Source organism: Platalea leucorodia (genome assembly GCF_965183815.1).
Source record: "Platalea leucorodia genome assembly, contig: HAP1_HAP1_SCAFFOLD_24, whole genome shotgun sequence".
Classification (NCBI taxonomy): domain Eukaryota; kingdom Metazoa; phylum Chordata; class Aves; order Pelecaniformes; family Threskiornithidae; genus Platalea; species Platalea leucorodia.
Window position 1 is genome coordinate 884,847 of NW_028121458.1, and position 24,960 is coordinate 909,806.

Below are 24,960 nucleotides of genomic sequence, written 5' to 3' on the forward strand. Positions count from 1 at the left end.
ACTGAGAATACTTGCAAGGAACTGAACGTGATTGGAGAGGACTAAAGTGTGTGTGTGCGCTATTGGATGACTAAGCTTAGCTGTATAGAAACCTTTCAAGCTGTATATGAACTCTTGAAAAATCCCGATGGATACATTCCTTCCCTATGGAGAGCTGGTCTCACGATCATGAAAGAAACCTTTTGCAGTTCTACCCTTGTGTCCCTTTCCTCCTCAGCTGACGAATGTCCCAACTTGCTTTTGCGACAGTGCCCCAGTTTAGCTGGGGCACCTCATGTGCGTGAATAAATATTGACCCTTGTAATTCTAGACTTTGCATCCTAGCCTCTCTCCTCAGTGTGCACGTGGGAGTTGGAAATTTTCCTAACAGAAGCAACTGATGGCCACGACTGCAGTGTGGCAAGGTCTGTCCCCTGTCAATCCAGCAGATGTAGGGCAGTCCAGGAACACAAGGCACAGAGCACTGCGATCTCCACTTGTGTGCCTGCACACTGTCCTATGTGCAGATCTTCAGGGCCGTGCTGAGGATCCCCTGTGAGCAGGGACGGCACAAAGCCTTCTCCACGTGCCTCCCTCACCTGGCCGTGGTCTCCCTGTTTGTCAGCACTGCCATGTCTGCCTACCTGAAGCCCCCCTCCATCTCCTCCCCTGTTCTAAATCTGGTGGTATCATTTCGGTATTCAGTGGTGCCTCCAGCAGTGAACCCCCTCATCTACAGCCTGAGGAACCAGGAGCTCAAGGATGCCCTATGGAAACGGGCCCAGTGGTCATTGTTTTACCAACAGTAACCTGCCTCCCCTTCTCTGCACATTTCCCAGAGTTTATCTTATGGCAGGAGACTATTGTTTTCCCTCATGATAATCACAGCCAGGTGAGGGAGGCACGTGGAACAGGCTTTGTGCCGTCCCTGCTCAGAGGGGATCTTCAGCACGGCCCTAAAGATCTGCACATAGGACACCACAAGGAAAACAAAACACCCAAAGACTAAACAGGCACTAACCACAAGAAGACGTACCTCTCTGAGGTAGGCATGTGAGCAGGAGAGCTTGAGGATCTGACCACGTAGCGGTCATAGGCCATGACAGTGAGAAGGTAACATTCTGCTGAGATAAAAAAGACTATCAGAAAAAGCTGGGCAGCACATGCCAAGTACGAGATGTCCCTGGTATCCCACAAGGAATTGGCCATGGCCTTTGGGAGAGTGGTGGAGATGGAGGCCAGGTCGAGGAGGGAGAGGTTGAGGAGGAAGAAGTACATGGGGGTGTGGAGGCGGTGGTCACAGGCTACAGCGGCCATGATGAGGCTGTTGCCCAGGAGGGCAGCCAGGTAGATGGCCAGGAAGAGCCAGAAAGCCAGGAGCTGCAGCTCCTGTGTGTCTGTGAATGCCAGGAGGAGGAACTGGGTGATGGAGCTGCCATTGCACATCTCATTCTGCTGGGCATCAGCACTGTCCATGAAGGAAAAGACAGTCAAATGTTGAGATTAGACTACTCTGAACAAAATCAATGCCATTTTCCCTTGTGCTCTGCTGTGTCGGAGAGGAGACCAGGGGCTTGGTCCGGGGAATGTGTCTGGCGCAGCAGGGGAAGGCAGGGAGGTGCCTGAATCCTCCTTCCCCCAGCATTTCTGGGAGCAGCTTCCCTTTCACTCCCTGCCCATATCTGCTGCCTGGAGTTGTCAGTGCTAGGAGCTGTTTCTCTGTGCCCACATCTCCTCCCTGTCAGTGCTCTCAGACTCCATCCAACCCGCTGTGTCCTCAGCTCTGCCCTGCAGACCCCTCCTGGCAGCAAGGCACTGCCCAGGGGCATCTCTGTGTGTGCAGGGGCTCCGAAGCAGCTCAGAAAAGTCCTAACCAGAACCAGGGTCTCAGTGCCTTCTCCAGAGTGGAGAAATAAATTCCCATCTCCCACTGCCCACCCAGACCACCAAGAGTGGAAAACTGAAAGCACAGATTCGTTCCCTTTCAGGGAAATGTAGCTTTGATGTCACCCTTGAAAGTCTCCTCAGAAATGCCTTAGAAATGATCTGGAACTGGGAGCAGCCCTGAGCCACGCAGCACCCTCTCAACAGCAGAAGGACACTGCCCTGCCAGGGGTCACTCCTTCCACCCGCAGCTTCTCCCCACAGTGCCATGGGCAGCTCCCTGGGCCGGCTGAGTGCTGACCCTGGCAGGCAGAACAGTCCCTGCCCCAGCACACAGCCCCTGGGGTGCAGGGACCCTGCTCGGAAGGACGGCCCTGGGCACCCCTGGCTGCACACCCAGCTTCACACTTCTGAAGCCGTCGCCAGGAGAAGGGAAACGCCATGCCCTGTGCCTCTGATGGTGCAGCAGGGAAGCCCCGCTCTGGAACACATCCTCCTCCTCTATGCTAGAGAACCACTGAGAGCCCTCTTGACAGATTGCATAAGCTGGGGTTATGTGCCAGCTTTAGGAGATCTTTCCAGGAACCACAGCTGTGTTCCCCTGCAGCCAGAGACTTACTGTGTCAAGGGCTGTGAGCATTTCTCCCACAGTGAACACTCAGCTCTCCTCCCACTCCAGATTGCCTTCTCTCTCTGCCTCACTCCTCTCCCCCTCAGTGCCTGCAGGCAGTGCCCTCAGCCCTGCTGCGCTTTGCAGAGGAGCTGCTCCTGGGCAGAGCTGTCTCTCTGCAGGGCTGCCCACTTGCCAGGAGCTCCCTCCATCCCAGGAGCCCAGCCCAGCTCAGCAGCAGAGGCCCAGCCCAAGGCAGCACTTTCTCTGCCCCTCTGGGCTCCCTCCAGGTGTCCCTGGGCCTCCAGGGGAACCTGCTGTGAAACAGAATGAAGGAATCAGTCCCAGCAGCGTAATTTCCCTTCCCAGAGACAGAGTTAGGTCCTATAATCACGTTTTCTTGTCCCATCATTAGGCAGGACACCCAGACAGGGACAGGGAGGGATCTCTTTTACCCCTGCTGAGGGAAGGGTTTCAGCAGAGTCAAGTGAGGCGTTTCATCCTGGGTCTGTGGTCCTGGGGCTAGAAGGGGTCTCAGCTCCCTCCCATGCAGACCACAACCCCCAGGAGGTGGGATTCCTCTTGTATAGGTCAGGTGTGCACAAAACAGGCACCTGCAAGTGAGCTTCTTGTCTCAGCTCCCATGCTAATTACTGGAGATGGAGACCAGGAGTGAGCTGTTCAGACACAAACACCTGGTGACATTTGAGGTTCAGGAGGTGGTCCAGGACATGTGCAGGTAACTGCAAGCTCTAATGGAGCAATGCTGAGAGACAGGGCAGCATCTGGGGGCAACTTCTTGGAGACTGGTGAGAAATTAAATGTGCCAGGTGGATTGACAGCAGATGCCCACATGTTAGAAATCTGAACCTGTAACTATTCCTTATATCCTGGGCAGCCTATAGAGGTCTTCAGCAGACTGAATGGAGCCATGTGCCATAGGGAGAGCTGAGTCTCTCTCTTTCTGTTCTCCATCAGCTGTATTTTCTACATGTCCTTCAAGTAGAATGGCAGTTTTGTCAAGTGCATCCCTTGCACTCTAATTGTCTGACCTAATTCAGGACAGCTGAATCTTAATTTAATAGCCAAATACAGGCCTGTAGAGCTCTGTGAGATGCCAGGATGCTCCAGCCCAACTGCATGCAGCTGACATGGACAGCACAGGGCCTGTACAGGAACCCCCTCCCCATTCAGACTCATTGTGTGACAGGCACCACCCAGGGCATCTCAGACAGATTCGGTGCCTTTGGGCCAATGTCTGAATCCCACCACTGCACTGACATGAGGTCTGTCCCTTCTCTCTCCAGCAGATGCTGGGCAGTGCATGAATACCAAGCGCATCACACCAGGGGCCCCACTCGTGTGCATTCCCTCTCAAGCTCTGCTGGTTCTTCTCTCCATCATCACAGGATGTCCACACCCAAGGGCACTCTCAACATCATCTCTTCCTTCCTGTGATTCACCTCCACCACAAGCCCTCAGAGGCTGCAGAGACACCACAGACAGCAAACCCCTCTCCTGCTCAGACTGAACAGCTCTGTTTCTCTTTGGCCTTGCAGAGAGCAGGGTTTGCCGCCTTTGTGGGCACCTCATTTCTTCTTTACATTGCCATCTGCTATCCACTCCAGCATGTCTCTGCTCTGAAGCAAAGCCTTTGCACACTTGAGGTCTTGGGCACTTGGTAGCACGTTTCCCTCTTGCAAGTCTGCTCTCAGCCCAAAGGTGCCACAGCTGCGGTGCTGCAGCCCAGCCATGCACCCATGCCCTCAGCCTGGAGCACAGGCAGGAGGAGCTGGAGCCCTGCATGCAATCTCTTCATTCCATTTTGAGGGAATAACAGCTGAGGTGTGTTGGGACAGCTGACATGATTGGGGTGCTGTGATGGGTGGGTAGAGGATCATCAGGAGAGACAGGCCAGAAGGATGAGGAGGGAGGTGTCCCCAGTGTGAAGGAGCTGCTTAGATGTGTGAAGCTCCTCTATGGGATGAACAAACTGGGTGAGCCCTTGTGGGTGAGGGTCAGAGGAGACTGGTAAGGCTGACAATGTGGTGGGAGACAAAGAACCTATGGAAGTTCCCCTGTGGACTTTCATTACCCTGGCATTCACTGGAAGGAGACCACAACAGCATGCAAACAGTCCCGGAGGTTTCTGGAGGGGTTTGGGACACAGCTTGGGACTCATGTCTTCATAGCGCAACTGCCAGATTGGCCAAAAATGCTGATACTCACCTGCATCTGTTACTCTCAAAGAAGGCAGAGCTGGCCATGGATGTGAAAACCAGTGTCAGCCTTGGCTGTCGTGACCATGCAAGAGTGGGGTGTCACCTCCCAGGGGGAAGGAGAACAGAAGAGTGCAGATGCTAGCCCTCAGAGCAGCAGACTTTGGCCTGGTCTTGTGACTTTAAGTGGGGGATCCCCTATGAGCGGCTCAGAAGAGCAGCAGAGCTCAGTACAGCTGGTCTGCAAGGACAGTGTCTTTCAAGTCTGAGAGTGTGCAGACCAAGAGTCAGGAAAACAAGCAGAGATCTCAAGACAGAAGCGTGGGGAACCAGCAGACTCATGGGGGAAGCTGCATAGGAAAAAGGCAGCATACGAGAGGTGGATGCAAGGGTTGAAACAAAGAAGGAATTCAGAAATGTGGTTGGGTTTAGGAAAGCCAGAGCTCCCGTAGAGTTGACGCTTGCAAGGGAGTTCAAGGGCACAATGTTACCACTTCGGGAACAGTTAAAGAAGAAATGAAGATAACGTCTGGCCACTGCTGAATTTCGTTAGGTAGGCGTAGATAGGTGTGCGGCACTCTTGGCCTTTGTCTTCACCAGCAAGGTCTCCTGGTTCCGTGTGCCTAAGAGGCAGAACCCCAGGTGAAATCCAGCAGTGGGTGGAGATCAAGTCAGGGGTTACTTAGGGAAGGTCAGCCCTTAGTAGTCCCTTGGACCAGATGGGATGAATCCAAGGCTGCTGAGAGACCAGGCCGATGCCATAGCAGGGCTGCTCTGCTACATTTTGGAAGGTCATCATGACTGGAGAAAGCCAAAGGCAAATCTTGCATACATCTTCTAAAAAGGCCCAAGGGCTGAGCAGGGGAGTTACAGGCTGCAGCGACAGAGGCCAGGGGCTGCGTGGCTGGGCAGCAGCTCTGTGGAGAAGGCGCTGGTGGTCCTTGAGTTTCCTTAGGCAAAACATGAGCCAGCAGAGGATCCTGGGCTGTGTGAGCAGGGCCACAGCCAGGAGAAGTGATTCTCCCCCTCTGCTCGGCACTTTTTACACTGCATCCAGAATCCTTGCCCAGGTTTAGAGCCTGTGCAATGACAGTGAGACATGGGCAAAGAGGAGCCACTTCACTGGAGGGCCACTAAGATGGCAATCCTTCCATTACCCTTCAAGTGTTTGTGTGATTTCCCCAACAATACCAGTATCTGCAACAACAATAACAACAACAAAAGCACTGGTCTGCCTGAATAGCAATACCTGCAGTGGAGCAGTCTGCATCCATGGTAGCCGCTTTGGGCAATGTCAATTGAATCAGTATTTGCAATATAGGGCATGATACCCCATCCAGAAGTACATATCTAAAGCGGTTGAGAAGAAGGGCTGTTGTGGTTTAACTGGGCAGGCAGCTAAACACCACGCAGCCGTTTGCTCGCTCCCCTCCCCGCAGTGGGATAGGGGAGAGAATTGGAAAAAAAACCCAAAACCGTGGGTTGAGACAAAGACAGTTGAATAGGACAGCAGAGGAAGATAAAAATATAATAATGAAGATGATGATAATAATAATACAAAAATGAAAGAATATACAAAACAAGTGATGCACAATGCAATTGCTCACCACCCGCTGACTGATGCCCAGCCCATCCCCGAGCAGTGATCTCGACCCCAGCAGACTCCCTCCAGTTTCTTTACTGAGCATGACGTCATATGGTATGGAACAGGCTTTTGGCCAGGTTGGCTCAGCTGTCCTGGCTGTGCCCCCTCCCAGCTTCTTGTGCACCTGGCAGAGCATGGGAAGCTGAAAACTCCTTGACTAATAGAAATACTACTTAAGTAAACCCTCAGTGTGTTCTCAGCATTATTCTCATCCTAAATCCAAAACACAGCACTGTGCCAGCTACTAGGAAGAAAATTAACTCTAATCCAGCTGAAACCAGGAGACTTGGCTACTATCAACTTCATTGCTAAAAGAGAGGGAGATGGAGGGATCTCAGAGCTTCCAGGTTCCTGTAGAAGATTTCAGGCCTCCAAGAAAGGAGCTGAAGATAACAGTTTTAAACCAGCATAGTCTTTAGATCATTTCACGTGTGAGGGATCTGCTCCCCCATTTCAGTCACTGGCACCCAGAAACCTCACCTGCTTTGCCTTCCTCTCCTCCCAAAGCCTGACCAAGGGATGGGAGGAAAGGCAGCAAAAAGAGTGTAGGCCTCTGTGAATCAGCTGGGGTCTGGCACTTGGAGGGCCATGGTGTCATTCCCTTGTACACCCCATAAAGAATCAAGCTGGGAAGTGAGTCTGCAAGTCTGACTCAACAAGGTCCATGGACAGACAAGGCTGTGTCTATGGCTGTGTCTGGAGACCCGTACACCTACAGCATAGATCCAGCTGGGTGAAAGTGGGCATAAATGGTCTCCAGGGCCCCTGGACAGAGGTAGGGGTGGAAGCCGCAGGTAATGCTGGTCAGGGCTGTGAAGGTCTATGGATGCTCTCAGGGCCCTGACAACGCCCCCATGGGATCCTACCTGCCAGTGCCAACAGGAGGCCAAATTCTCGTTCCCTGATGTGCAGGGTCTGCTCTCTTCTATTCTCCTTCCGCATGTCCCTGGGGATCTGGAGACCACAATTTCATGGCCACTGCAGCCTTCAGGTCTTCACATGCCTGACCAGCTCTTCCGCTTTTGGGAGTACCAGACCCAGGAGAGCAGAAGAGTGGGTGGCCCATTCAGAAGCTGACCCACACACAAGGCACCATCTAACCTGTAACATGTCCCATAGAGACCCTCCATATATCTGAGCTGCCCTCACATCACACAAGGCATCCCCCACTTCTCATCTCCCCTCTCAGTCTCTCCTCAAGACGCTGTATCGCCAGCAACCACAAAAGCCATGGGAGCTGTCCTTCCCTAACTCACCTCTTATTCCACTGATGTCACAGCTCCGTGATGGCACACGGGGCTCCTGCTCTCTGTGCCCCAGGCTGTGGGCTTTGGTGCCCATTTGGGCTGCAGCACCTCAGATGTGGCACCAGGGCCAAGGGCAGACTTGTCACATGGAAACCTGGTCCCCAGAGGTGGGACCCTGTGTGTGGCAAGGCTTGGCTTCCCAGCAGAGGCATGCTGGAGTGGGTGGCAGGTGGTGCCATAATGATGGATGAGGTTCCCCCACGGAGAGCAAAAGCTGCAGTCCCCAAGGGCAGAGAGCAAGAGGCCTGGGCTGTGCAGCCCTGGCAGGAGAGGGCTTTGCTGTGCCAGGTGACTCTGCAGCACCGTGGGGCCTGTGCCAGAGGTGGAGCTGATCTGCAAGAAGGACAAGGTGCTGCTGAGAAAGTCGCTGGGGGAGGACAGCCTGTGATCCAGCCACACTGTGGACATCATGTTGGGGGCTGACTGGCCAGATGATAGCAGCTCTGCAGAGAAGGACCTTTATATCCTGGAGGACAACAGGCTGAGCATGAGCCAGCAATGCATCCCCACGGCAAAGGCCAACAGCGTCCTGGGCTGCATTAGGAAAAGCCTTGCTGGCAGATGGAGGGAGGTGACCCTTGCCCTCCACTCAGCACTGGGGAGGCCCCATCTGGAGTGCTGTGTCCAGTGCTGGGCTTTCCAGTAAATGAAACTTGTTGACTTACTACAGGAATTCCAGCAAAGGGCCACAAAGGTGGTTTAAAGGACTGCAGCATCTTTCATAGGAGGAAAGGCTGAGAGATGTGGGACTGTTCAGTCTGGAGAATAATGAATGGAGAGATCTTATTAATCTATATAAAATTCCATTTGAACCCAAGAAAACACTTTTTAACTGTGAGGGTGGGCAATCACTAGAACAGGTTGCCCAGAGAGGTTGTGGAATCTCCATGAAGGTATTCCAAACCCAGCTAGATAAGGTCCTGAGCAACCTCTTCTAGCTGACCCTGCCTCACTTGGAGGGTTGAGCTAGATGATTTCCAGAGGTCCCTTCCAATCTGAACATTTCCATGATTCTGTGAGTATGAAGGAGAAAAGTACGAGAGAAAGAAAGGAACAACACCTAGCCTTGACTGCAAATATGGTGGGATCCCATGGAGTGGACCCACACTGGAGCAGGGGAGAAGTGTGAGGAGGAAGGAGTGAGAGAGATGTTCTTTACTGACTCCTAATCCCCTCCTCACCATCCCCTCTGCTCTTCTTGGGGTTGGGGAGGGTAGACGAATTGGGAACAATGGAGTAATTTGAGCCTGGGATAATGTGTGAGGAGAATGGTCTTTAATATTTTTGTTATTGTTTTTCACACTCAAAATCTTTAATTGGCAATAAATTAATCCTCGACAAGTGAACAGGTCTTTGCCCGTGACAGTACTTGGTAACTGATGTCCTTTACTTTATCTTGACCCATGAGATTTCTGGATTATTTTCTCCCTTTGTCCTGTTGAGTCAGAGGAATGAGTGAGTGAGCAGCTGGGTGGGTGCCTGGCTGCTGGCCAAGGCTAACCCACTACAGGACCACATCAGGACTGCTGCATCTAGCATGGGGCTTTCCAGAACAAGAAAGACCCTGACAGACTGGAGCAAGTCCTGCAGAGGCCAGAAGGGTGGCTGGGACCTGGAGCACATTATGGGCAAGAGACGGGTTCTTTAGGAATCGTTCAGAACAAAACACAGGAGCAAGAACCCACTCCAGTTGGTGGGATCTCAATCAATGGAGATTTTCAATATTTGTTGAGACAAGGCCATGAGCACCCTAAGTAGCTGGAGGTGTCTGAGAACTGGCTTGGCTGAGAGACCAGCAGTAGGAAACTGGCTCCCTTTTTCTTAATACTGGTGGTGGAGTTGGGCATCACTGAGCCCCGGAGGAGGATGGGGCTGACCATGCAGGAAACGTCCCTTCTCAGGGCTGGCGTGTACGACCAGAGATGGAAATGGCTGGTGTGCAGGACTGATCTGGAACACTTTTCCCAGGGAAGCTTCCCCGGGGTGTCCAGGGAACTCTTCTGCACCTTTGGTGCCTTGCTTCCTTCACCATAATGCCTGACTCTGCACTGTCAGCACCCTGCTGGGGGCCCCCACCCTGCACACTCACACAGCTTAGCTCTACACTGGGGCTTTCCTCTCCCAGGCACTTCCCAGCTCAGCCCAGCCCCTCCCCAGCTCTCCTCACCTCCCCTGCCCTCTCCCCAGCCCAGCAGAACAGCCCAGTCTGGGCTGGCCCCACAGCAGTGCCCACCGCAGGGTGCTGCAGAGCTCTGGGCACTCACCCCACAGCCCCAGCCCCTCTGAAGGGCACAGCAGGTCCTGGGGGGCAGAGAGGAGGGGGTTCAGGCTCCCCATGAGCCCCAGGGCTGGTGCTGGCCCCAAGGGCACGAGGAACTGGAGGCCAGGCACTCTCTGGCTCTCCTGAATACATGCTGTAGGTGATGCTCAATCCTGACTGAATTTGCCCCTCCTCTGCTCCCACCAGCCCCACTCCCCAGGACAGCATGAGAGTCCTGGGGCTTCTCAGGCAGCTCCTGCACCTCTCCACTCTCCCTTCCCTCTGCCTGCTGGGCTCCTACTGACTCCCATGGCAGAGTCCTTGTTTTGCATACCTCAATTTAATCATAGAATCATAGAATCGTGAAGGTGGGAAAGGACCTCAGAGATCATCGAGCCCAACCTCATAACCTAACTGCCTGGTCCACCTCTAAGCCATGTCCCTAAACACCACATCCACACGTTTTTTGAATACTTCCAGGGACCATGATTGGACCACTTCCCTGGGCAGTCTGTTCCAATGCCTACCCACTCTCTCTGGGAAGAAATTTTTCCTAATATCTAATCTAAATCTCCCCTGGCACAACTTGAGCCCATTTCCTCTCGTCCTACCACTTGTTACCAGGGAGAAGAGACTAGCACCTACGTCACTACAACCTCCTTTCAGGTAGTTGTAGAGAGCAATAAGGTCTCCCCTCAGCCTCCTCTTCTCCAGACTAAACAACCCCAGCTCCCTCAGCTGCTCCTCGTAAGACTTCTCCTCTAGACACTTCAACAGCTTCACCAGCTTCATGTTTTGCTTTTGGGGGAGTTCACATCTGAGGGCCTTTCACCTTCTGAGCCTCCATTCATTGCAACCCCAGGGCATGTGGGGAGTCCCCATCCTCTCCTTTCCTCACCCCTCCAAATTCATTTCCAGAGAGTCTGGTATATACCATCACTCGGTCATACATGAAGAAACCTGAGGAGAGAATGGGAGCTCATGGGCCATCTCCCCTGCTGCTGGACACCAAGAAGAGAGCTTTTAAATCCAGAACATTAGGTCCAGTGGAACCCAATAGTACCATGATCTTAACTCCCAAAACACTGAGAACACAAGGAGATCAGACTCTTCAAAAACCATTTTCTTGGCCGCAGCTTTGGAGGAAGAGCCCAGCCTTCAGGCACTGGACCTGGGAGATTCTGTTTTATTGAAGAGATGCTATTGGGCATGCCACATCTGACTGTTGTGCAAAACTCAGAGACAATAAGATCAAGCCACAAGACAAGTAGAATAAGCCCAGAAAATTATCTATAAGCAGGATTATCGCAAGAGGAAAAAACAAACTCTTGTCCTAAGAAAGACTCTGGGAAATGTGCAGAGAAGGGAAGGCAGGTTATTGTCTGTGAAACAGCATCCATTGGGCCAGTTTCCATAGGACATCCTTGAGCTCCTGGTTCCTCATGCTGTAGATGAGGGGGTTCACTGCTGGAGGCACCACAGTGTACAGCACTGTCACCACTAGGTCCAGTGCTGGGGAGGAGATGGAGGGAGGCTTCAGGTAAGCAAACATGGCAGTGCTGAGAAACAGGGAGACCACAGCCAGGTGAGGGAGGCACGTGGAGAAGGCTTTGTGGCGTCCCTGCTCAGAGGGGATCCTCAGCACGGCCCTGAAGATCTGCACATAGGACACCACAAGGAAAACAAAACACCCAAAGGCTAAACAGGCAGTAACCACAAGAAGCCCAACTTCCCTGAGGTAGGCATGTGAGCAGGAGAGCTTGAGGATCTGGGGGATTTCACAGAAGAACTGCTCCAGGACATTGCCTTGGCAGAGGGGTAGGGAAAATGTATTGGCAGTGTGCAAGAGAGCATAGAGAAACCCAGTGCCCCAGGCAGCTGCTGCCATGAGGACACAAGCTCTGCTGCCCAGGAGGGTCCCGTAGTGCAGGGGTTTGCAGGTGGCCACTTAGCGGTCATAGGACATGGCAGTGAGAATAAAATACTCTCCTCCAAACAAGAAGATAAAGAAAAAGAGCTGTGCAGCACATCCCAAGTAGGAGATGGCCCTGGTGTCCCACAGGGAATTGGCCATGGACTTGGGGACAGTGGTGGAGGTAGAGCCCAAGTCGAGGAGGGAGAGGTTGAGGAGGAAGAAGTACATAGGGGTGTGGAGGCGGTGGTCGCAGGCTACGGTGGTGATGATGAGGCCGTTGCCCAGGAGGGCAGCCAGGTAGATGCCCAGGAAGAGGCAGAAGTGCAAGAGCTGCAGCTCCCGCGTGTCTGTGAATGTCAGGAGGAGGAACTTTTTTGTGGTGCTGCCATTGCACATCTGCTGCTTCTGGGCATGGAAACTGCCAAAGGAGAGAAAAGAGAAAAATTCAGAGAAGCTTCTCGGAGCCAAATTTCATTCATTCATTGTGCAATACCTAAGGGTGCTTTTCCTTCCTGAGGGACTCTTACACAGCTCAAAGGCTTCAGCTGTGGTTTGTGCTGGCTGAGTGTGTGTGCAGAGCCGTGCCCTCTCCCCAGGGGCTCCTGAAGGGTCAGCCCTGCTTTCCAGCAATGACCCATGGAGGCAGCAACAGCCCAGGGTGTTTGGAGGGAGGCTTCCTGGGGAGGGGTTCCCTGTGCTGCACTAGAGCGGAGGGCAAAAAGCCCAGAAGGACGCTTTCTTCCCCAGAGGAAGGTGGGAGATGAGGTGCAGCAAATGGGTCCCGTTACACTGTTTTTTACTGTTCAGACACCCCCCATCTCACTTGGGAAATGGTCTTGGAAGGGGTCACATTCCCCTGTTGCCCCATTGCTCTCAGTGCAAACCTGTGTCAGTGCTCCCATGCAGGAGGGCTGCTCTGTCCATCAGCCTGGTGCCCAGCTGCTCTGGGCTTGCACCGCTCTCAGCTGCAGGACGACTGCACCCAGGGGTTGCTCTGCAAAAGACACTGGCCTGTCCTGGGAGCAGAGGGGTGCTGTGCCAGGTGCAGAGTTCAAAACACCTCTCCTTTCCAGCACAGCTCTGCAGAGTGTGAGGAAGAGGACAGGGCAAGGATGCTGATTGGCATGGGCAGATCGGGTGCTCTCAGACATCTCCAGGGTCCTGCAGGAGAGCTGTGCCCTTCTGGAGGGATGCTCACAGCCCCGCAGGACTCCCTGTCCAGCAGAATCCGGTGTCTTAAGGTGCTGTCTGCTAAGGGAAGCAGTGCCTCATTGCCCAAGCACTGAGTGCAGTGTCTCGAGCCTGGCAAATGAAGAGAGGGCGTGGGCACCTTGGTCCCATGGAAACACCTCCAGGGCAGCGCCCTCCAGGTCAGGGCCAGAGCAGGCACTCCACACCCCCACCCCTTGCCCCACACCACCACCGTTCCTGCCAGGGACCCCACGAGCAGGAAGAAGAGCAGCACAAGCAGGTGGAGGACCAAAGCAGAACTCTGTGACTCTCCTCCTAAGGGAAGCAAGGAGAGGAGAGGCGGCCGGGCACTCAGGAAAGCCTTCTCCTTACCCAGCAGAGCACAGCACCTCCCAGTTAGCAAAAGCCCTGGGCAGTCGCTCTCAGCGCCTTTGCCCTGCTGTTGTGGTTTAACCCCAGCCAGCAACTAAGCACCACGCAGCCGCTCGCTCACTCCGCACCAGTGGGATGGGGGAGAGAATCAGAAGGGTAAAAGGGAGAAAACTCGTGCGTTGAGATAAGAACAGTTTAATAACTCAAGTAAAATAAAAATAGAACAGTAGTAATAATAATAATAACAATAATAAAAATAACAAGTAATAATAGTGCAATAGTAATACAAAGCAAGCGATACACTCTAGAATTGCTCATCACCCACCGACCGATGCCCAGCCCGTCCCCCAAGCAGCGATCGTTGCCCCTCCCCCGGCTAACTCCCCCAGTGTATATACTGAGCATGACGTCACATGGTATGGAATAGCCCCTTGGCCAGCCTGGGTCAGCTGTCCTGGCTGTGCCCCCTCCCAGCTTCTTGTGCACCCGGCAGAGCATGGGCAGCTGAAAAGTCCTTTACCACTGTGAGCACTACTTAGCAACTACTTAGCAAGAACAAAATGTCAGTGTATCCTCGACATTGTTCTCATCCTAAACCCAAAACACAGCCCCATACCAGCTACCAAGAAGAAAACTAACTCTATCCCAGCTGAAACCAGGACAGTATCCACCCCTTATTCCATGACATTTACGTCATGCCCAGGTCCCACATTATCCAACATATCCTCAGTAACGACCACCCCCTTCCTTTGCTTTGATACCATACACGAGTATCATTCCCTTAGTCTATATGCTATCCCTCTAGAACATTTGTTGAGTTCATTTAGTTTATGACTTTGGGAGTCATCTGTCATAACAGTCTTTCTGGGCAGGAGAGGTAGCGCGTGGTGTTGGATTGTAGCATGGTGAAGCCAGCTCTAGTTCTATCATCTCTGCACTTTGCTTGGTTTCCTCAGAGCTCATTCTTCATTAGTTTGGGTGATTCTTGCTGTATACTGTTGATATGTCATATAGTCATCACAGAAGTGATGACATACAGTATTATACAGCAACAAACATTATATAATTCAGTTCATTGGCTATTTTCACCCAAATTCAAATCTCCTTGAGGTACACATCGGACCTCCCCATCTTCCCGCATCACCCACCAAGTGCACCCACGTCCTTGAGCAAAAGCAATCCCACGAATGCGTTTACCTTTGCCTAAGGTGGGAGTAACCCAGACTGTCTGCCCCAGCATAGTTTCTATGTGCACTACAGGGACTTTATCCCCTTCCACAGTACGTAAAAGTTTTGATCGGGCAGGGCCAGTTCGATTGGCAGATCCCCTGGTGTTGACTAACCAGGTGGCCTTTGCTAAATGTGTATCCCAATGTTTAAATGTTCCACCACCCATTGCTCTCAGTGTAGTCTTTAACAGTGCATTATATCGTTCTGTTTTCCCGGAGGCTGCTGCGTGATAGGGGATGTGATATACCCACTCAATGCCATGCCTTTGGCCCAGGGGTCTATGAGGTTCTTTCAGAAATGAGCCCCATTGTCTGCCTCAATTCTTTCTGGGGTGCCATGTTGCCATAGGATTTGCTTTTCAAGACCCAGGATAGTGTTCCGGGCGGTGGCATGGGGCACGGGACATGTTTCCAGCCGTCTGGTGGTTGCTTCCACCATTGTAAGCACATGGCGCTTGCCTTGGTGGGTTTGTGGGAGTGTGATATCATCAATCTGCCAGGCCTCCCCATATTTATCTTTCAGCCATCGTCCTCCAAACCAGAGAGGCTTGAACCGCTTGGCTCGCTTGATTGCAGCGCATGTTTCGCATTCATGGATAACCAGTGCAATAGTGTCCATGGTTAAGTCCACCCCTCGATCGCGAGCCCATCTATATGTTGCATCTCTTCCTTGGTGGCCTGAGGTGTCATGGGCCCACCTAGCTAGAAATAATTCACCCTTCTGTTGCCAGTACAGACCCACCTGAGCCACTTCAATCTTAGCAGCCTGATCCACCTGCTGGTTGTTTTGAGGTTCTTCAGTGGCCCGACTCTTGGGTACGTGAGCATCTACGTGGCGTACTTTTACAACCAGGTTCTCTACCCGGGCAGCAATATCTTGCCACAATGCAGCAGCCCAGATGGGTTTGCCTCTGTGCTGCCAGTTGCTCTGCTTCCATCGCTGCAACCACCCGCACAGGGCATTTGCCACCATCCATGAGTCAGTACAGAGATGGAGCATTGGCCACTTTTCTCGTTCAGCAATATCTAAAGCCAGCTGGATGGCTTTCACCTCTGCAAACTGACTCGATTCACCTTCTCCTTCAGCAGTTTCTGCCACCTGTCGTACAGGACTCCGTACAGCAGCTTCCCACCTCCAATGCTTCCCCACAAGACGACAGGACCCATCAGTGAACAGGGCATATTGCTTCTCATTTTCTGGCAGTTTATTGTACAGTGGGGCCTCCTCAGCACACATCACCTCCTCCTCTGGCGATATTCCGAAATCTTTGCCTTCTGGCCAGTCCATGATCACTTCCAAGATTCCTGGGCGACTGGGGTTTCCTATTTGAGCCCGTTGTGTAATGAGTGCAACCCACTTACTCCACATAGCATCAGTTGCATGATGGGTAGAAGGGACTCTCCCTTTGAACATCCAGCCCAGCACTGGCCATTGGGGTGCCAGGAGGAACTGTGCTTCAGTACCAACCACTTCTGAAGCAGCTCGAACCCCTTCATATGCTGCCAATATCTCTTTTTCACTTGGAGTATAGCGGGCCTCGGATCCTCTGTATCCCCGACTCCAAAAGCCCAGGGGTCAACCTCGAGTCTCCCCCGGTGCTTTCTGCCAGAGGCTCCAGGTAGGGCCGTTCTCCCCAGCTGCAGTGTAGAGCACATTTTTAATATCTTGTCCTGCCCGGACTGGCCCAAGGGCAACTGCATGGACTATCTCCCGTTTAATTTGTTCAAAGGCTTGTCGTTGCTCAGGGCCCCATTTGAAATCGTTCTTCTTGCGGGTCACTTGATAGAGAGGGCTTACGGTGAGACTGTAATGTGGAATATGCATTCTCCAAAAACCCACAACGCCCAAGAAAGCTTGTGCTTCCTTTTTGCTGGTTGGTGGGGACATGGCTGTTATTTTGTTGATTACATCCATTGGGATCTGACGACGCCCATCTTGCCATTTTATTCCTAAAAACTGGATCTCCTGTGCAGGTCCCTTGACCTTACTTTGTTTTATGGCAAAGCCGGCTTCCAGAAGGATTTGGACTATTTTCTTCCCTTTCTCAAAAACTTCTGCTGCTGTGTTGCCCCACACAATGATGTCATCAATGTACTGCAGGTGTTCCGGAGCCCCACCCTGTTCCAGTGCAGTCTGGATCAGTCCATGGCAAATGGTGGGGCTGTGTTTCCACCCCTGGGGCAGTCGATTCCAGGTGTACTGGACCCCCCTCCAAGTGAAAGCAAACTGTGGCCTGCACTCTGCCGCCAAAGGGATTGAGAAAAATGCATTAGCGATGTCAATGGTGGCATACCACTTGGCTGCCTTTGACTCCAATTCATATTGAAGTTCTAGCATGTCTGGCACGGCAGCGCTCAGTGGTGGCATGACTTCATTCAGGCCCCGATAGTCTACTGTTAGTCTCCACTCTCCATTAGACTTTCGCACTGGCCATATGGGACTGTTAAACGGTGAGTGAGTCTTGCTGATCACTCCTTGGCTCTCCAGCTGACGAATCAGCTTATGGATGGGAATCAGGGAGTCTCTGTTGGTGCGATATTGCCGCCGGTGCACTGTTGTGGTAGCAATTGGTACCTGTTGTTCTTTGACCCTCAGCAACCCCACAACAGAAGGGTCCTCCGAAAGACCGGGCAGGGTAGACAGCTGTTTAATTTCCTCTGTCTCCAATGCGGCTATGCCAAAAGCCCACCGGTACCCTTTTGGGTCCTTGAAATACCCTCTCCTGAGGTAGTCTATGCCAAGGATGCACGGAGCCTCTGGGCCAGTCACAATGGGGTGCCTCTGCCACTCATTCCCGGTTAGGCTCACTTCGGCCTCCAATACAGTCAGCTCTTGGGATCCCCCTGTCACTCCAGAAATACAGATGGGTTCTGCCCCTTTACAGCTTGATGGCATGAGGGTACACTGTGCACCGGTGTCTACTAAAGCCTTATACTCATGTGGGGCTGATGTGCCAGGCCATCAAATCCACACAGTCCAGTACACCCGATTGTCCCTCTCCTCCATCTGGCTGGAGGCAGGGCCCCTCTAGTCCTGGTCATAGCACTCGTTACTCACTTCTTGTAAATGCGAGTCAAAAATCCCTTTATTAGGATCGGAAACAGAATCAGCCCTTCTACCCTGTCTGGGGAACTGCTCGCTGGAAACTGGAGCCGCAACTCTCCTGGGAGAACCACCTTTTGTAGTTGTTTTTCCTTGCAACTCACGTACCCGTGCCTCTAGGGTCGAGGTAGATTTTCCATCCCACTTCCTCATGTCCTCTCCGTGGTCACGCAGATAAAACCACAGGGTGCCCTGTGGTGTGTATCCACTATATCTTCTCTCTTGAACAGAGGGATGCTTACTCCTAATGGCTGAGATACTGGTCCGTACAGGTGAGGAGTAGGATATATCCTCTTCGAGTTGCTGGACCTTCTGGGACAGTTTCTCCACAGCCCATACGCAAGCCTGTAGGGAGAAAGAGAGACTTTCTTCATATTGTCGGAGCTGGCCAGCCATTTTGTCCACTGTTGGTCCCTCTTCATCTTTCCAGGTCATTATTGCCAATGAGTTTGCATGTGATGATGGTGCGCTCCGTACAAACTTCCGCCACATGGGTCGTGTGCATTGGACTTCGTCTGGATCTTTGGATAACTGCTCATTGTCCAGGTCATTATAAATCACTTCCAGCACAGCTAATTCCCTCAGTACTGGATACCTCTCTCCATGGTGGTCCACTTGCCTGGGTGACACATAACATCTTCCTTGAAGGGATATCTTTCCTTCACACCTGACAGGAGTCGCCTCCAGAGGCTGAGGGCTTTTGCCCCTTTTCCAATTGCTTTGTTAATGCCTCCTTCTCTAGAAAGGGATCCCAGCTGCTTGGCTTCCCTACCATCTAATTCCAGGCTACTGGCCCCATTATCCCAGCATCGGAGCAGCCAGGTGATGATGTGCTCACCTGGACGACGACCGAAATCTTTTCGCATATCTCGCAGCTCACTCAGGGATCGGGATCGGGTGGTTACCATCTCATTTATGGGTTCCACCTCTGCCTCCTCCTGTTCTCTTGATGGCCCTGGCTCATCATCAGCCCTTACTAAACGAGCTGATTTCCTTGTGTATTTTTTCTTCTGTATAGGGGCAAGTGATACTGGCATGGATTGGTTCTCTGGTCCAGCCGCAGTGCCTATCGTGGGGGCTGGCACAGCCACGGGGGCCGGCGCAGGGGCTGGCGCAGCCGCAGTGCCTGTGGCAGGGGCCAGCACAGCCACGGGGGCTGTCATTTTGTCGTCTGATCCAGAGACCTTCTCTTTCCCTTGAGGGTACTGAATAGTGTTGAATAGGGCTCGGTAGGCATGGGCCAGGCCCCAGCACGTTGCAGTGATCTGTGTCTCTCTGGAGTTGCCAGGGTGACAACGTACATTTTCCAAATACTTTACTAGTTTTTCAGGATTCTGCACTTGTTCGGGGGTGAAGTTCCAAAACACTGGAGGTGCCCATTGTCCTAGGTACTTGCCCATACTCTCCCACACACCCTGCCACTCATAACTATCCAGCCTTCGAGGAGATCTCTGGATGATATTCTTAAGCTGCTTATTAACCTTAGATAAAACTGAAACAAAATTCCCAAGAACTATCAACGGATATATCTTAACTACCCAAGGATGCTCAAGATAATGAAAAATTGTTGTAATGAAGGAGAAAACATCATAGAAGAAAGTAACAAAGGTGCCACCCTGTATTTCCTCCATAAAAAAACTCTCAGAAGAGGAGGTATAATTGCTAATTGTCTCCATGAGGTGGTACCCAAAGTACAGTAATGGCTTCACTACAGAACCCAAATACCAGATAACACTCAAGGCCAGTGTTTTAATAACCAATCTTCCAGGCAACACGTCACTCATTATGGCAAAGCACAGCAAAAACAAGAGCATGGTGCAGATCAGGTAGACTAGTACCGAGAACGGATGAATCAATATTACAACCGATAACTGTTAACAGAATGAAATTCCTTAATACACTCTAGTTCATCTGTTATTATCTCAAACCTTCGAGCCCCACGTTGGGCACCAAAAAGGACTGTCATGGTTTAACCCCAGCCAGCAACTAAGCACCACGCAGCCGCTCGCTCACTCCGCACCAGTGGGATGGGGGAGAGAATCAGAAGGGTAAAAGGGAGAAAACTCGTGCGTTGAGATAAGAACAGTTTAATAACTCAAGTAAAATAAAAATAGAACAGTAGTAATAATAATAATAACAATAATAATAATAACAAGTAATAATAGAACAATAGTAATACAAAGCAAGCGATACACTCTAGAATTGCTCACCACCCACCGACCGATGCCCAGCCCATACCCCAAGCAGCGATCGTTGCCCCTCCCCCGGCTAACTCCCCCAGTGTATATACTGAGCATGACGTCACATGGTATGGAATAGCCCCTTGGCCAGCCTGGGTCAGCTGTCCTGGCTGTGCCCCCTCCCAGCTTCTTGTGCACCCGGCAGAGCATGGGCAGCTGAAAAGTCCTTTACCACTGTGAGCACTACTTAGCAACTACTTAGCAAGAACAAAACGTCAGTGTATCCTCGACATTGTTCTCATCCTAAACCCAAAACACAGCCCCATACCAGCTACCAAGAAGAAAACTAACTCTATCCCAGCTGAAACCAGGATACATGCTCAGTAAATAAACTGGAGGGAGTCTGCTGGGGGGCAGCGATCGCTGCTGAGGGATGGGCTGGGCATCAGTCAGTGGGTGGTGAGCAATTGCATTGTGCATCATTTGTTTTATATAGTATTCTACTACTATTACTACTACTACTACTACTACTACTACTACTACTACTACTACTATTATTATTATCTTATCTTCCTCTGCTGTCCTATTAAACTGTCTTTGTCTCAACCCATAGTTTTTATGTTTTTTCCCAATTCTCTCCCCTATCCCACTGCGGGGAGCGGAGCGAGGAAATGGCTGCATGGTTTTTAACTGCCTGCCCAGTTAAACCACAACAGCCCTTCTTCTCAACCGCTTTAGATATGTACTTTTGGATGGGGTATCATGCCCTATATTGCAAATACTGATTTAATTGACATGGCCCAAAGTGGCTACCATGGATGCAGACTGCTCCACTGCAGGTATTTATATTTAGGCAGATCAATGCTGTTGTTGTTGTTGTTGTTGTTGTTATTGTTGTTGCAGATACTGGTATTGTTGGGGAAATCACACAAACACTTGAAGGGTAATGGAAGGATTGCCATCTTAGTGGCCCTCCAGTGAAGTGGCTCCTCTTTGCCCATGTCTCACTGTCATTGCACAGGCTCTAAACCTGGGCAAGGATTCTGGATGCAGTGTAAAAAGTGCCGAGCAGAGGGGGAGAATCACTTCTCCTGGCTGTGGCCCTGCTCACACAGCCCAGGATCCTCTGCTGGCTCATGTTTTGCCTAAGGAAACTCAAGGACCACCAGCGCCTTCTCCACAGAGCTGCTGCCCAGCCACGCAGCCCCTGGCCTCTGTCGCTGCAGCCTGTAACTCCCCTGCTCAGCCCTTGGGCCTTTTTAGAAGATGTATGCAAGATTTGCCTTTGGCTTTCTCCAGTCATGATGACCTTCCAGAATGTAGCAGAGCAGCCCTGCTATGACATCGGCCTGGTCTCTTAACAGCCTTGGATTCATCCCATCTGGTCCAAGGGACTACTAAGGGCTGACCTTCCCTAAGTAACCCCTGACTTGATCTCCACCCACTGCTGGTTTTCACCTGGGGTTCTGCCTCTTAGGCACATGGAACTGGGAGACCTTGCTGGTGAAGACAAAGGCCAAGAGTGCCTCACACCTATCTACGCCTACCTAACGAAATTCAGCAGTGGCCAGACGTTATCTTCATTTCTTCTTTAACTGTTCCCGAAGTGGTAACATTGTGCCCTTGAACTCCCTTGCAAGTGTCAACTCTACGGGAGCTCTGGCTTTCCTAAACCCAACCACATTTCTGAATTCCTTCTTTGTTTCAATCCTTGCATCCACCTCTCGTATGCTGCCTTTTTCCTATGCAGCTTCCCCCATGAGTCTGCTGGTTCCCCACGTTTCTCTCTTGAGATCTCTGCTTGTTCTTCTGACTCTTGGTATGCACACTCTCGGAACTGAAAGACACTGTCCTTGCAGACCAGCTGTACTGAGCTCTGCTGCTCTTCTGTGTCGCTCATAGGGGATCCCCCACTTAAAGTCACAAGACCAGGCCAAAGTCTGCTGCTCTGAGGGCTAGCATCTGCACTCTTCTGTTCTCCTTCCCCCTGGGAGGTGACACCCCACTCTTGCATGGTCACGACAGCCAAGGCTGACACTGGTTTTCACATCCATGGCCAGCTCTACCTTCTTTGAGAGTAACAGATGCAGATGAGTATCAACATTTTTGGCCAATCTGGCAGTTGCACTATGGAGACCTGTGTCCCAAGCTGTGTCCCAAACCTGTGCCACCTCCTCTCCATTCCTGGATGTGGTGGTGGCAGTGCTGTACTTGGTGGTGCTTCCAGCAGTGAACCCCCTCATCTACAGCATGAGGAACCAGGAGCTCAAGGATGCAGTGTGGAAACGGATGACTGGATTGTTTTCAAAAGCATTAAACTGTTTGTCTTCTTCTGCAAATCACTCATAATGTAACTCGTTACAGGCCCAGCCTGCCTTCTGTAAATTTTTTGGTTTTGGTTTTGAGTTTTGGGTTTTTTTTGCTTTGTTTTACATTTGATAATGTTGTCCACAAAGAAATGTCATTATTTTCTATTTCTAATTATGTATATCTATCCAGATTCTGTGTGACCCACAGACTGTGTACATCAGGAGCTGTGCTCTCTGTGTGTTTAATGAAAATAAAGGACCTTCCAGTGACTTGTCAGTCTGAGATCCTGCCTCCAAGACTTCTGTGGAGCTGCAGGGGCAGTGCCTTTGTGCAGAGGTGGAGGCAAAAAGAGTCCCAGCACAGCAGCACTGCCAGGGAGCACCAGCGCTTGGTCTTCCCAGAGCTGCTCACTTTCCACGTCAGTGCTCTCCTTCTTAGCTCTTGTGTTGGTGTAAGGCCTGAGTGCTCTTGAAGCTTGCTCACAGTCCTGCTGGGTGGCCGTCCTGTGACTGCAGGCAGGGACAGGCAATGGGCACCTCTGTGACAGAGCTGGCCTCCATAACAGCATTTCCATCATACAAGGTGATCTCCTCAGGGCAGTGCCTGAAGCTTCGGTCTTCTTTCCAAGTGTCTCTCAAGAACATGCCCAGGAAAATGCCCAGGAGAGAAAACACCAGTGAACAGCTAAAATGTCTGAGTGTGCGGGGTGGGGGCAAACAGCAGTGTCCTCGCACTGCTGGGCTCCTGGGAGAGACATGAAGAAGCAGCAGAGCAGGGTCTGATCTATTCCCGTGTGCGCTGGACACCCCAGGGAAGCTGCCCCAGGACAATCATCACAGACCTGCCAATAAAAACCACCGCTTTCAGCACTGGCCTCTCCCCCCACATCCAAGAGGTCCTTTATCCCTCTATGGAGGGACACCAAATGACTCGTTCACAAGTCCATGTTTGCACTGTAAAGAGGAGACCCAAGCATACACATCATATGCATGTGGTGAGATGAACCCGAGTGAGCATAAACTCAATCATCTGTTCCTGGGGGTGCTGCGAAGGCCTGTGGGACAGCCAGTGTCTTGAGGTCGCTTCACATTGGGAGTAACATTCCCTGGGAAACCACCTGAATGCAGCACTGGGATGTCCTTCCTTGAACCGAGGTCCCTGTGTCCGTTCCTCATGCTGTGGGGCATCTCAGATGAGTGCAGAGCCGCGCAACACACCGCAGGGCTGAGGTGCCTGCCAGCCCCCGGGAGTGGCAACAGGAGGCCAGAAAGACACTGTGACTGCTGCAATGCACTGCCTCTGCGTGTGCAAGGGAAGGACTCGCGTCTGAACACCCCTGTGAGTATGCAGAGTGCATGAGGCAAGCTCGAATATGGACACCTCACAGAGCCCTGACACTTCTGTGTGTGGCTCCAGGAACAGCCCCCACTGTCCCCATGAGATTTCCCTCACCTGCCTTGGAAAGGCTCATTGCAAATGCCTCTGTCTGCTCTGTCACTCTTCCTTGGCTTGCTGGCTTGTGCCTTCAAATGCACAGTACGAAAGAAGCACACCTGTGGAGCATCTCAACCGTGCAGTCAGAAGGGGTTCTGCAAGCACGAGCGACACTGCCCTTTGGAAGGCAGCATTTCTCACCTTTCAGAAGGCACAGAGCCCATCTAGAGAGTATGAATGCACTCAGAGGCACCTTCCTGTTTCACCTCTCTGGACTTCCTTCACAATTTCTTTAAGCAATTAACAAAGAAACAAATGTTTCTCCATGTAGGTATGACCTCTGCTCACAGCAGTGTTAGTGCTATTTTTGGCACCTTTTGCACGTACTGAGTGTTTCCTGCTGGTGGCCACATCCTACAATCAGTGCTGGGCTCTGTGCCACTGGCTTCTCTCTGCAAGACTCCTGAACTGGAAGGGCTGTCTCGAGTAGGCAGCTGCACCTTGGCTCGGGGCATTTATGCCATCTACAGGAATCATTTCATTCTTGTCCCAGATACAGGTCTGTGGTCCCAGTGGAGTGGACCACCTCTTCCGTGATTTCACTGGAGCTCTCCTGCAGTGCCACCGTGACATTCATGCTGTTTGCTTTCATAACCTGCTTTTTAGAGCCAGTCCTCCCCTTCCTGTTCACACGGGCATCCTGTGTGTGCATCAGAGCTGCCAACCTGGAGCAGCTCTCCCGCCCAGCGTGGGCAGACAGAAGGTCTTCTCCACCTGCTCCTCTCACCTCACTAGTGCCACTGTTTCCTATCACACCCTCGTCATTGTCTGCGCGATGCCCAGAACAGCCCTCCTGAGCTCATTTGACAAACCCCTTTTTCTATACCGTCCTCAGGCCCCTGCTCAATACGTTCATCTACAGCCTGTGGACCAGAAAGGTTTGGGGGGGAGGGGGACACTAAGGAAAACGCTCAGAAAAGCTGTCAGCTACACATTGGAGTTGTGGGCCTGCAGGAAGAACCCGGGCACTCTTCTGGAAGTGGATACAGAGAGGACTTTGGGTGTGGGAAGGGGCAGAGAGGTGCTGGTGGAGCTGGCCGCCATTGTCATGACACCACTCTCAAACATCTTGGAAAGGCCAGAGCAATCAGGGAGGTTCCAAGGTCCTCAGAAAAGGCAAATATCAAACCCATCTTCAAGAAAGGCAAGAAGGAGGTTGGGAGAATTACAGGCTGGTCAGCTTCACCTCAGTCTCTGGGAAAGTGATAGGGCAGGTTCTCCTGCAGCCATCTGCAGGTATTGAAGGCAAAGAAAAACATTGC

General features: G+C 51.8%; 1 pseudogene across 1 annotated transcript; it reads right to left on the reverse strand.

Annotated features, from left to right (window-relative positions):
* Positions 1-11,279: 11,279 nt before the first annotated feature.
* On the reverse strand, positions 11,280-24,275 carry LOC309603181 (olfactory receptor 14J1-like; annotated as a pseudogene). Its single transcript has 2 exons — positions 24,196-24,275; positions 11,280-12,237 (listed from the first exon to the last, which is right to left on the reverse strand). The product of its transcript is annotated as an olfactory receptor 14J1-like (transcript).
* Between the last annotated feature and the right edge of the window lie 685 nt (positions 24,276-24,960).